Source organism: Mus caroli, chromosome 13 (assembly GCF_900094665.2).
Source record: "Mus caroli chromosome 13, CAROLI_EIJ_v1.1, whole genome shotgun sequence".
Lineage (NCBI taxonomy): Eukaryota > Metazoa > Chordata > Mammalia > Rodentia > Muridae > Mus > Mus caroli.
The window spans coordinates 78,931,241-78,942,197 of NC_034582.1; positions in this window are offsets into that span (position 1 = coordinate 78,931,241).

Genomic DNA, 10,957 nt, shown 5'->3' on the forward strand with positions numbered 1-10,957 from the left:
TGGGTATGGGGGACTTTTGGGATAGCATTGAAAATGTAAACGAGAAAAATACCTAATAAAAAAAATTATAAAAAAAGAAAAAATGAGTTTTCTGTACTCTCTAAGATGGATTTCTAATGTTTCATGCTCAATATCATAATTCAGTACCTGTGAGAAAATGATGGTCTTGAATTCTGAGAGTACTTAATTTTTTTCAATTCTTAAATTTTAAATTAAGTCTAAAAATAAATCTAAATAAGATCAGAAGTCCCTGTACATTCTGAAACAAACATAACAGAAATGTCTCCAATTCCTTCAAAGTGAAATTTTTCCAGCATAAAAACAAAAAACCAATGACACAGAAGATCATAGGATTTCAGTGGCAGTAGAGTGACTTTTTAATTCACTCTCATTTTACAGAGCTCTAGGTGTAGTATATGGAATTCATACTCTAGGATGAACACTGCTGGTCCCACTGCTGGGCAGAGCACCCACATCCCCAGTAGCATCAACAGGTTATGTGTGTCAACTGGCAACAATTAACCTCAGAGTCTCCTTCCAGATTCTCACAGCACAGAGCATCCCAACCTTAGAGTTGCAACCACTCAGGTCCTCAGTCAAAGAACCTGAAATTCAAACAAGGCATTCCTACATTAGTCTTGGCATATAACTCTTTAGCATGGGTCTGAATTTATTCATATTTCTCAAATTTTACTGTGTTGATATATTTAGAGCCCAATTCCTTAAGGGAATCTCTTTAAAATTATGAGTGGAATATTATTATTTATATATGCATTCATTTATTCATTCACTCACTGACTTATTCAATTGAAATGAGTCCTGGTGATGCATAGTACCTCCCTGTGTCCTGAAGAGGTGGGGCACCTCCCTGTGTTCTGATGCGGTGGAGCACCTCCTGTGTGAGGTGGAGCACCTCCTGTGTGAGGTAGAGCACCTCCTCTAGGTCCCTCTCACTCAGACTCCCTAATCTCTATTAACAACTCATATTTGTGATGCAGAACTTTACATTTCCCTTCTGGTCTGGGAAAGGTCATATCTTTTTAGGCATCATGGTATTTGGGACCAATTCTAACATCACTGTCTTAGGGTTTTATTGCTGTGAACAGACACCATGACCAAGGCAAGTCTTATAAAAAACATTTCATTGGGGCTGACTTACAGGTTCAGAGGTTCAGTCCATTATCATCAAGGTGGGAGCATGGCAGCATTCAGGTAGGCATAGCACAGGCAGAACTGAGAGATCTACATCTTCATACAAAGGCTGTTAGTGGAAGACTGTCTTCCAGGCACCTAGGGTGAGAGTCTTAAGCCCATACCTACAGTGACACACCTACTCCAACCAGGTCACACCTATTTGAACAAGGCCACACCTCCAAATGGTGCCGTTCCCTGGTCCAAGAATATAAAAACCATCACACTCACTACCAAAGCACAGCAATATCCCTACTGAAGTCACATATCTTTTCTAATTTATTGTATTTATTTTAGATTCACCTATTATTTCACAATTTCATTCACATTTATAAAATTTTTTGATCATATTCTTATCATCTCATCTCCTTCTCCTCCTACAAAACTCCAGTTTATTTCATTCTCTTTCTAAATTAATGTTCTTTTTTGTGGCCTATTACATTTACTTAGCATTATTAATTAAATATCATAGATATAGATATATAGAGATATATAGATTAGATACAGATGTGCTCCTTTTCTGTATCCTTCACAAACACTGATTAAAGGCTCAGTGGAGCTTTCCCCACAAAGGAAGTTGATAGCTCTGATCCTGTGAATGAAGTCACTGCTGCTAGGAGTACATGAGCTTAACAGGCATGTTGTGTATAGAAGAGAGTGCTTCATGACACTCTCTGCATCCTCTAGCTCCTACATGTTTCAGCCCCTCTTCTGTGATGTTCACTGAGTGCTGCAGGAGGTGATATAGACATCCTGTGTCCTGATCACTCAATAATTACTCATACTCAGCACTCTGACCAGTTATAACCAGCATTAACCACCACCCACTGCAAATAGCTTGTTCTCTGACAAAGGCAGAGTAACACTGATGGATGGGATAGTTGGCTTCTGTCTGGACACTTGTATTCTTTCCCTGCCACTGTCATGTCCTCTATGATGAGACATCTGAGATCTTATTTCTTTCTTCTATCTCAATAAGACAAGAACTAAACTCTTTCAAGTTCATGGCATTAGGCTTCCCTCTGTCTTCTAGGTTTCATAGCTATTCAGAATGTCCTAACATGTTAGGACACATAAAAGTTTTCTGATATTATGTCACTGTGTATATTCAAAGATCACCTAACAATTAAAGGATTAGTTTTATATTGTTTAAAGCATACGACCCAGAAAAGAAAACAAGAAAACATTTTTGTGTCTTTTCATCAAAAGCCAATGAAGGCATCAGTTTATCAGAGAAGATGGCTTAGTGTCCCCCAAATAATCATTTAGGTATTACCCAATTAGGTCAGCAAAACCATCTAAGCCAGAAGTGATGGAGTTGTACATAAATAAATGCACATGAAACTTTGAATTGCTATGTGATTGAAAAATCTTTTCTGAACAGATATCATTGGGGGAAAGAAAGAAGAAAAAACTTCATGCCTACATAGCAATGCCCTCAAATAGCCTTTTCCTACTGTTCAATTGTGAAAGACCAAGTTATGGTTTATGGGCAGAAGTTTTTAACAGATCCATACTAAGTGAGAATGGCACATGCATTATTCTCCACACTCAGGAGACAAAGAACACATAATATTGTTGTGTTCAAGCCCATCTGGTCTATGTAGTGAATTTCAGGACAACCAGGATTGTGTAGAGGACCCTGTGCAATACAAGAAACATAGCAACACAGGAACATAATGAAATAGAAAAAAAAATAATGGCTTGAAATGTGTCCCGAGTTATGGTGTTAAGAGTTAGTCCTGAGCCAGGCAGTGGTGGCACATGCCTTTAATCCCAGTACTCTCGAAGCAGATGCCAGAGGATTTCTGAGTTCAAGAACAGCCTGGTCTACAGAGTGAGTTCCAGGACAGCTAGGACTATACAGAGAAACCCTGTCTTGAAGGAACAAAGAAAACAAAAAACAAACAAACAAACAAAAAGAGTTAGTCCTGACTGTGCCACATATCCTAAAGTAGCTTACGTTCAGCCTGCTCTGTATGCCACATACCCTAGACTACTAACTTAGGTTCAGCCTGCTCTATGTGCTACATATCCTAGTCTATTAGTTTAGATTAAGCCTGTGCTCTGTATGCCACATATCCTAGACTACTAGTTTTGGTTCAGCCTGTGCTCTGTGTGCTGTATATCCTAGTCTACTAGCTTAGATAAAACCTGTGCTCTGTATACTACATATCCTAATCTACTAGCTTAGGTTCTGCCTGTGCTCTGCTCTGTATCATTGATTTTCATTCCTTTTCTAATCACCAGAAACTGTCCCAAATCACATTTTCCCTCTTGGACTTCTCAGATTCTGACAATGTTTTATACAGTGCAAACTCTTAGCAATAATGAACAAGTTACATTAATGCCATTGTTATCCTAACTTTGGCTCTCCTAGTTGAAGAAGTTTGCTTGAAAATGAGCTCGTGGTAAATAGGACTGTCAGAAGTGTTAGAAAATTTGAAGTGTTAGAAAATTTGGGAGGCAATAAATTCCTACAGTATGAGAAACACAGCAGTGAGGATTGGCTTGAAGAACAAAGCAAGTCTGCAGCAGTACATAGAGACATGATTGGGGGGTTAGAAATGTAAATATGACCATAGTGTCAGTATATGACAGCCATGTGTTAGACCTGCAGACTCAGAGTTTTCTTGTCCTAAGGAAAGAGTTGTCAATGGGAAAAAGCAATATGCACATTTTATGAAAAGAGTTCAAATAATTAAAGAACAAAGTAAAGAAATGGGGACAGTTATGAGGAAATAGTAGGTGGTGATCTGACAAGGAAGTGCATTGCACTTAGTGTATTCTATAAAATTGAACAACGAATCTCATATACGTATTAGTTACTTTTCTATTGCTGTGAAGGGATACCATGTCCAAGGAAACTTATAGAAGAAATTGCTTATTGGGTAATAAAAGTTTATAAGAATTAGAGTCAATGACCATCGTAATAGGAAGCACAAAAGCAAGTAGGCTGGCAAGGTGCTGAAGCAATAGCTTAGAGCTTACAAACATTCAAAATGTAAGCATATGGGACCTGTGGTTCAAACAACCACAATATGTGAATTTTGTATAAAAGCTTAAGTTAGGTGAAATAAAATATAGATAAAATGCAGTAAAAGATTCCTTGAGTTCATTATAAAACAAGGTAATAATGAAAATAAATGAGATACCTTAAAATATATTATATGTAAAATATTATTGGTAGAAACTATTTTTGCTTCCCTGAACATTATCTATTACTTGTTACTAAAGTGCTAACCTCATCACAATTTAACTCATAATAATAAAAACTGTCAGTAGTTTTATTGTGTGTGGCATCAAGTAAGACATTGTTCTTCCTGTGTGGAAGTTCAAAACATAACTTAGAAGGACTATTATTTTCTTTTTTAACTTCATGTGTGTCTGTGGTTTATCAAGGATTTTAATATCCCAAAGGTCAAAGATACATGGCCCATTGATATGCAGGTCCTGATATTTATATATTGTAATGTGTTGGGACCCATATTTCTTTCAGGAACATCATCTAGTTAGAAAGGGCAAAGTACACAGAATTCTGAATAAGTTTATCTCTTTTCCTACTTTTTTATCTGAAGGAAAGAGTGAAAAATGCATTAAGTATTTTAGAGCAGAGGAGAGTGAACTGTTCTCTTATTCATTGAGGCTGACACTAACTACTTGATATTAAGGACTCTTATTTTCATTATTTCAATAATTATTGCTTAATTTGAAACAAATTCCCCTTTATTCTAAGCAGCAGCAGATATGATCATTAGGGAATGATTAGAAATGGCCTAGAATCTTCATTCTTCTGCATTGCTTTTACACATTCAAAGGTCTTTAAATAAGAAAGAATCATAAGGATTATTTACTCCAATATTTCTCAATAGATATTATTGACTTGTTGACATGAAACATCAAAGCCACACAGAATATTAAAATATGTATTTCCAAGGCTTGCATACCTTTGTGTCGGTAAGCTAGATCCCATAAAATGAGGGCTGGGGATCTGGGACAAAGTAGGTTTAAAGGAAGAGCCAGACTGTGAACACCATAGGTATGCTACACTGGTTTACCATGTGTGCCATTGGCTGTCAGGTGGTCAGGTTCCCTCTGCCAGGTCCATTTTGAAAGGTGCATTTTGGAAATATAGCACACTGTTTCACAAAAGATGGAATTATCACAAAGTCAGATGGAATTTTCACAAAGTCAGCTCTCTAAGAACAGTACCTACTAGCGTGCACCCAGTGAACTTTTGTTTATTTGTTTTATTATATTCTGGGTTTTTTTTGTTTGAATTTCACCTATTATTATCATCATCACTATTGCCATCACTGTCACAATTACTATCATTATCATCATTATATACTGCATATGTCTGTTTGTATCCTGAAAAAGTGAACTTTACAGTGAGGATTTGGGTGGTTTGGGAAGTAGGAAAGATCAGGGAAAAGATGGGGAAAGTAAACCATAATCAAAATATATTGTAATTAAAAATCTATTTTTAATAAAGAAAGAAAGGAAAGAAACATTGTAAATAACATTTTTAAAAAGCAATTTTCTGGTTTGAGACAGTTTTTCATTCTAGGAAATCTATGGCAATATCAGCTCAAATCTATTAAGATATAAATATAATTCTAAAAAGCTTACAAGACTTGTGGTGAGAGCACACTTTCAGTTTAAGTCTTGCTTCTTCTCCTTTACCAATTTGACCCCAAGAAACATTTCATTTTATCTAAATCCCAATTCATCATTAAAAGATCACAGTTGTTTTCAAAAATGACTTATCAATATGTTTTATAAATTCTGAAATGACAAAATATTTTTAGCAATGACAGCTTTATATAATTATTATCCAGCCTTAGTATATTACCATTTACAAATAACACTGAATCATGCCAAATATGATTTTAAAAGTTCTCTCCAGTCATATCTTTGGTTTGCTCCACTATGTTCAGTTTTAAATAACCCTGAAATACTCATCTTACTACATTTGTATGTAGGAGCTACCTGTGGTTACTAAAACTTTAAGTATACTGGTATAATTAATATTCTTATCCATGAACAAAATATTTTTTTAAAACAATGTGTACTTTTGACCATGTCCCTGCCCACACAGAAGCCTTCCTCACCAGAGGCCAAGCCAGATCCTTGAAAACAAGGTAAGTCACCTCCCATCACCCCCACAACTCCACTCCCACCTACACCCCAACCCACCTACACTGCATCCCCCATCTACTCACCCACTCCTTAACACATGCACTCATCGACACCCCTGCTAAAGGATAATCAAAACACAAAATGTACAAAAGAACAACAAAAATTATTAAAAGCTGCAAAGGAAAAGGGCCAGGTAGTATATAAAGCCAGACATATTAGAATTACACCAGAGTTTTCAATAGAGCCTTAAAAGCTCTAAGGATCTGGGTAAATGTCTTGTAGACTCTAAGAGATCACAGATGCCAGGCCAGACTACAATATTCAGCAAAATTTTCAATCACCGTAGATGGAGAAAACAAGATATGTAATGGCAAAATCAAATTTAATCAGTATCTATCCACAAAATCAACTCTATGGAAAGTAGTATAAGGACAACTCTAACCCAAGGAGTTTAACTACACACATGAAAATGTGGGCAGTAAATAATGTCACACCAACATAACCCAAAGAAGGAACACATACACACACAAAACCATATCACTACCAATTACAACAAAATATCAAGAATTAACAACCAATTGGTCATTAATATGTCTCAATATCAGTGGACTCAATTCTCTAATAAAAAGACCTAGGATAAAAGAATGGATGTAAAACCAGGATCCATCATTCTGTTGTATACAAGAAATACACCTCAATATAAAAGATAAACATTACCTCTGAATAAAAGGTTGGAAAAAGACTTTGCAAGCAAATGACCCAAGAAGCAAGCTGGTATATCTCCTCTAATATCTAATAAAATCAATCTCAAATAAAAATTAACCAAAAGAGTTGGGGAAAGACACTTAGCACTCATTAACCCACGAAGACCACATTTCAATTTTCTACATCTATGTTCCCAATGCAAGGGCACCCACATTTGTAAAAGAAACATTACTGCAGTTTAAATCATAACATCAGTCCTCACACATGAATAGTGGGAGACTTCAATATCCCACTCTTACTAATGGACAGATCAACCAGACGTAAACTAATGGAGAAATAATGGAGCCAACAAATATTATGAATCAAATGGACCTAACAGATATCCACAGAACATTTCACCCAAACACAAAAGGACATACCTTCTTCACAGGACTTCACAGAAGATTCTCCAAAATGGATGACATACTAGATCACGAAGCAGTTCTTAACACAAGAAAATTGGATGTTTACCCTGCATCCTTTCAGACCACTGGAGAAGGAACAGAAAAGCCCTGCTGCCAGTGTGATAACCATGTCCACATAAACATTGTTAAACAGCAAGTGGGGCTGCATAGCTAAGCAACTACTGCCTGAGGGACAAACTAAAGCCTGCCTAAGAACCTAGACATTGGTGACGCAGACCACAACAGCCACTGAGAAACTGCCACTTGGAGTACACACTTGCTTAAGATCAATGGGATGCAGGTGGAGGGTATAAAGGGCATTCTTGAGAATTAATAACTGAGTTTGCATTCTCACTTGCTCTCATACTCTGTGTCATTAATTACATGCCTTCTTATCCACTGCCTCAAGGGGCACACCTGGCAGAACTGAGGCAACATTATATCACATGTTAAATTTGGATTACAACAATGGCAAAAACAACAGAGAGCCTACAACTCATGAAAACTCAACAACTCTATATGGAATGAATATTGGGTCAAGGTAGAAATACAAAAGATAAAAAGTCTTACTAAAATTTACTGAAAATTAATGCATGACATTCCCAAACTTCTTGGAAAAAGCAGTGTTAACAGGAACATTAACAGAATTAAGTGCCTTCATAATAAAAATCAGAGATAGTGAAATCTAGAAATTTAACAGCACACCTGAAAGCTCTAGAACAAAAAAGAAGTATACACATCCAATAGGAATAAACAGCAGGATATACTCAAACTGAGGGCTCAAATCAATAAAATGGAAACAAATAGAACAATACAAAGAATCAATGAAACAAAGACTTGGCTCTTTGAAAAACTCAAGAAGATAAACTAGCCACTATCCAAATTAAGAGACACACAAAGAGTATTCATATTAATAAAATCAGAAACAAGAAGCATGAAATAACAATAGATACTACAACCTTTATTCCTCAAAATTGAAAAATGTAAATTTAATGGACAATTTTCTCCTTTGAAAGCACTTACCAAAGTTAAATCAAGATCTGATTAAGAATTTAAATAGGCCAGGCATGGTGGTACATGTCTTTAATCTCAGCACTTGGGAGGCAGAGGCAGGAGAATTTCTGAGTTCGAAGCCAGCCTGGTCTACAGAGTGAGTTCCAGGATAGCCAGGGCTACAGAGAGAAACCCTGTCTCAAAAAACCAAAAAAAAAAAAAAAAAAAAAAAAAAAAAAAAAAAAAGAATTTAAATAGGTTGGGCACAAACTCAGCAGATGGTCCCACAGTCCTCAGAAAACTCTCCATGCGATCTTAGGATCACTGGTGAGTGGAACACAACATCTGGTCCAAACCAATTGTGATGGGCCTGTAACAGCAGGAGCAAGGACCCGGTAGCCCTACCTGACCAGTGGCTTGAGTTCCTCCTGATCAGTGCTGGTATACCTTGGTTTCAAACACACTAGACAGCACAAAATTCCCCAGAAGAGACACCACTTCCAGGTGCTGTAACATGCCCAGGATCTTAGAATTCCAGGATCCCAGGATAACAGGAGCTTGGTCACACCAGAAATACAGGAAAACACGGGTAAGCAGGTAGAAGCCCTTAAAGAAGAAACACAAAAATCCCTTAAAGAGTTTCAGGAAAACACTAACAAACAGGTGAAAGAATTGAACAAAACAATCCAGAATCTAAAAAATGGAAGTACAAACAATAAAGAAATCACAAAGGGAGACAACATTGGAGATAGAAATCTATGCTCCAAATGCAAGAGCAGCCACATCCATTAAAGAAACGTTAGTAAAGCTCAAAACACACATTAATAGTGGGGTATTTTAACAACCCACTCTCATCAATGGACACATCCTGGAAACAGAAACTAAATAAAAACACAATGAAACTAACAGAAGTTATGAAAAAAAAAAAAAGGATTTAACAGATATCTACAGAACATTTCACCCTAAAAAAAGGATATACCTTCATCTCAGCCCTTCATGGTACCTTCTTCAAAATTGACCATATAACTGGTCACAAAACAGGCCTCAAAAAATACAAAAACATTGAAATTATCCCATGCACCCTATTAGATCACCATGGACTAAGGCTGACCTTCAAAAACAACATAAATAATAGAAAGCCAATGTTGACGTGAAAGCTGAACAAAACTTTAGTCAATGATAACTTGGTCAAAGAAGAAATAAAGAAAGAAATTAAAGAATTTTTAGAATTTAATGAAAATGAAGCCACAACATATCCAAACTTACAGGACACAATGAAAGCAGTCCTAAGAGGAAAACTCATAGCTCTGAGTGCCTCCAAAAAGAAATTAGAGAGAGCACACACTAGCAGCTTGAAAGAACACCTAAAAGCTCTAGAAAAAAAGGAAGCATATTCACCCAAGAGGAGTAGACAGCAGGAAATAAACAAACTCAGGGATGAAATCAACTAAGTAGAAACAAACAAACAAACAAACAACAACAGCAACAGCAACAGGAACAGCAACAACAAACTATACAAAGAATCAACCAAACCAGGAGTTGTTTTTTTTGAGAAAGTCAACAAGATAGATAAACCCTTATCCAGACTAACTATAGGGCATAGGGAGAGTATCCTAATTAACAAAATCAGAAATGAAAAGGGAGACATAACAACAGAACACAAAGAAATCCAAAGCATCAACAGATTCCACTATAAAAGGCAATACTCAACTGTGGAGAGCCATGCCGCAAGCAATCTCCATTATAAGATAGCGCTGGCCTCCACTGTGCCTAACTAGTAAACAAGCCTTGTACGCAGGTGCGAGAGTGAACTCACGCCTAGTCACTGCCTTTCTCGGGGCATAGTAATGGGGTGATGGGGGAGCAATGAATCAGGAGCTGACACACCACATCAGGTGCTGAAACAACATGGCTGAGGGCTATATAAGCAACACCATTTTCCGAGGTCGGGGTCTTCCCTCCTGAAGAAGCAATAAAGCTTTTTGCTGCAGAAGATTCCTGTTGTCCAAGTGTGTTCTTGCCGGCGAGAACGATAGCTCAGGACACTCAACAATCAGGAAAACCTGGATTATATGGACAAATTCCTAGACAGATACCAGGTACCAAAGTTAAATCAGGATCAGATTAATGATCTGTACAGTCGCATTACCCCTAAAGAAATAGAAGCAGTCATCAGTTGTTTCCCAACCAAAAAAAAAAGCCCAGGACCATATGGGTTTACTGCACAGTTCTATCAGACCTTTAAAGAAGAACTAATTCCAATTCTCCTCAAACTATTTCACAAAATAGAAACAGAAGGTACTCTACCCAATTCATTCTATAACACCACAATTACTCTGATACCTAAACCACACAAAGACCCAACAAAGAAAGAGAACTTCAGACTATTTTTCTTATGAATATTGATGCAAAATACTCATTAAAATTCTCGCAAACCGAATCCAAGAACACATCAAAATAATCATCCATCATGACCAAGTAGG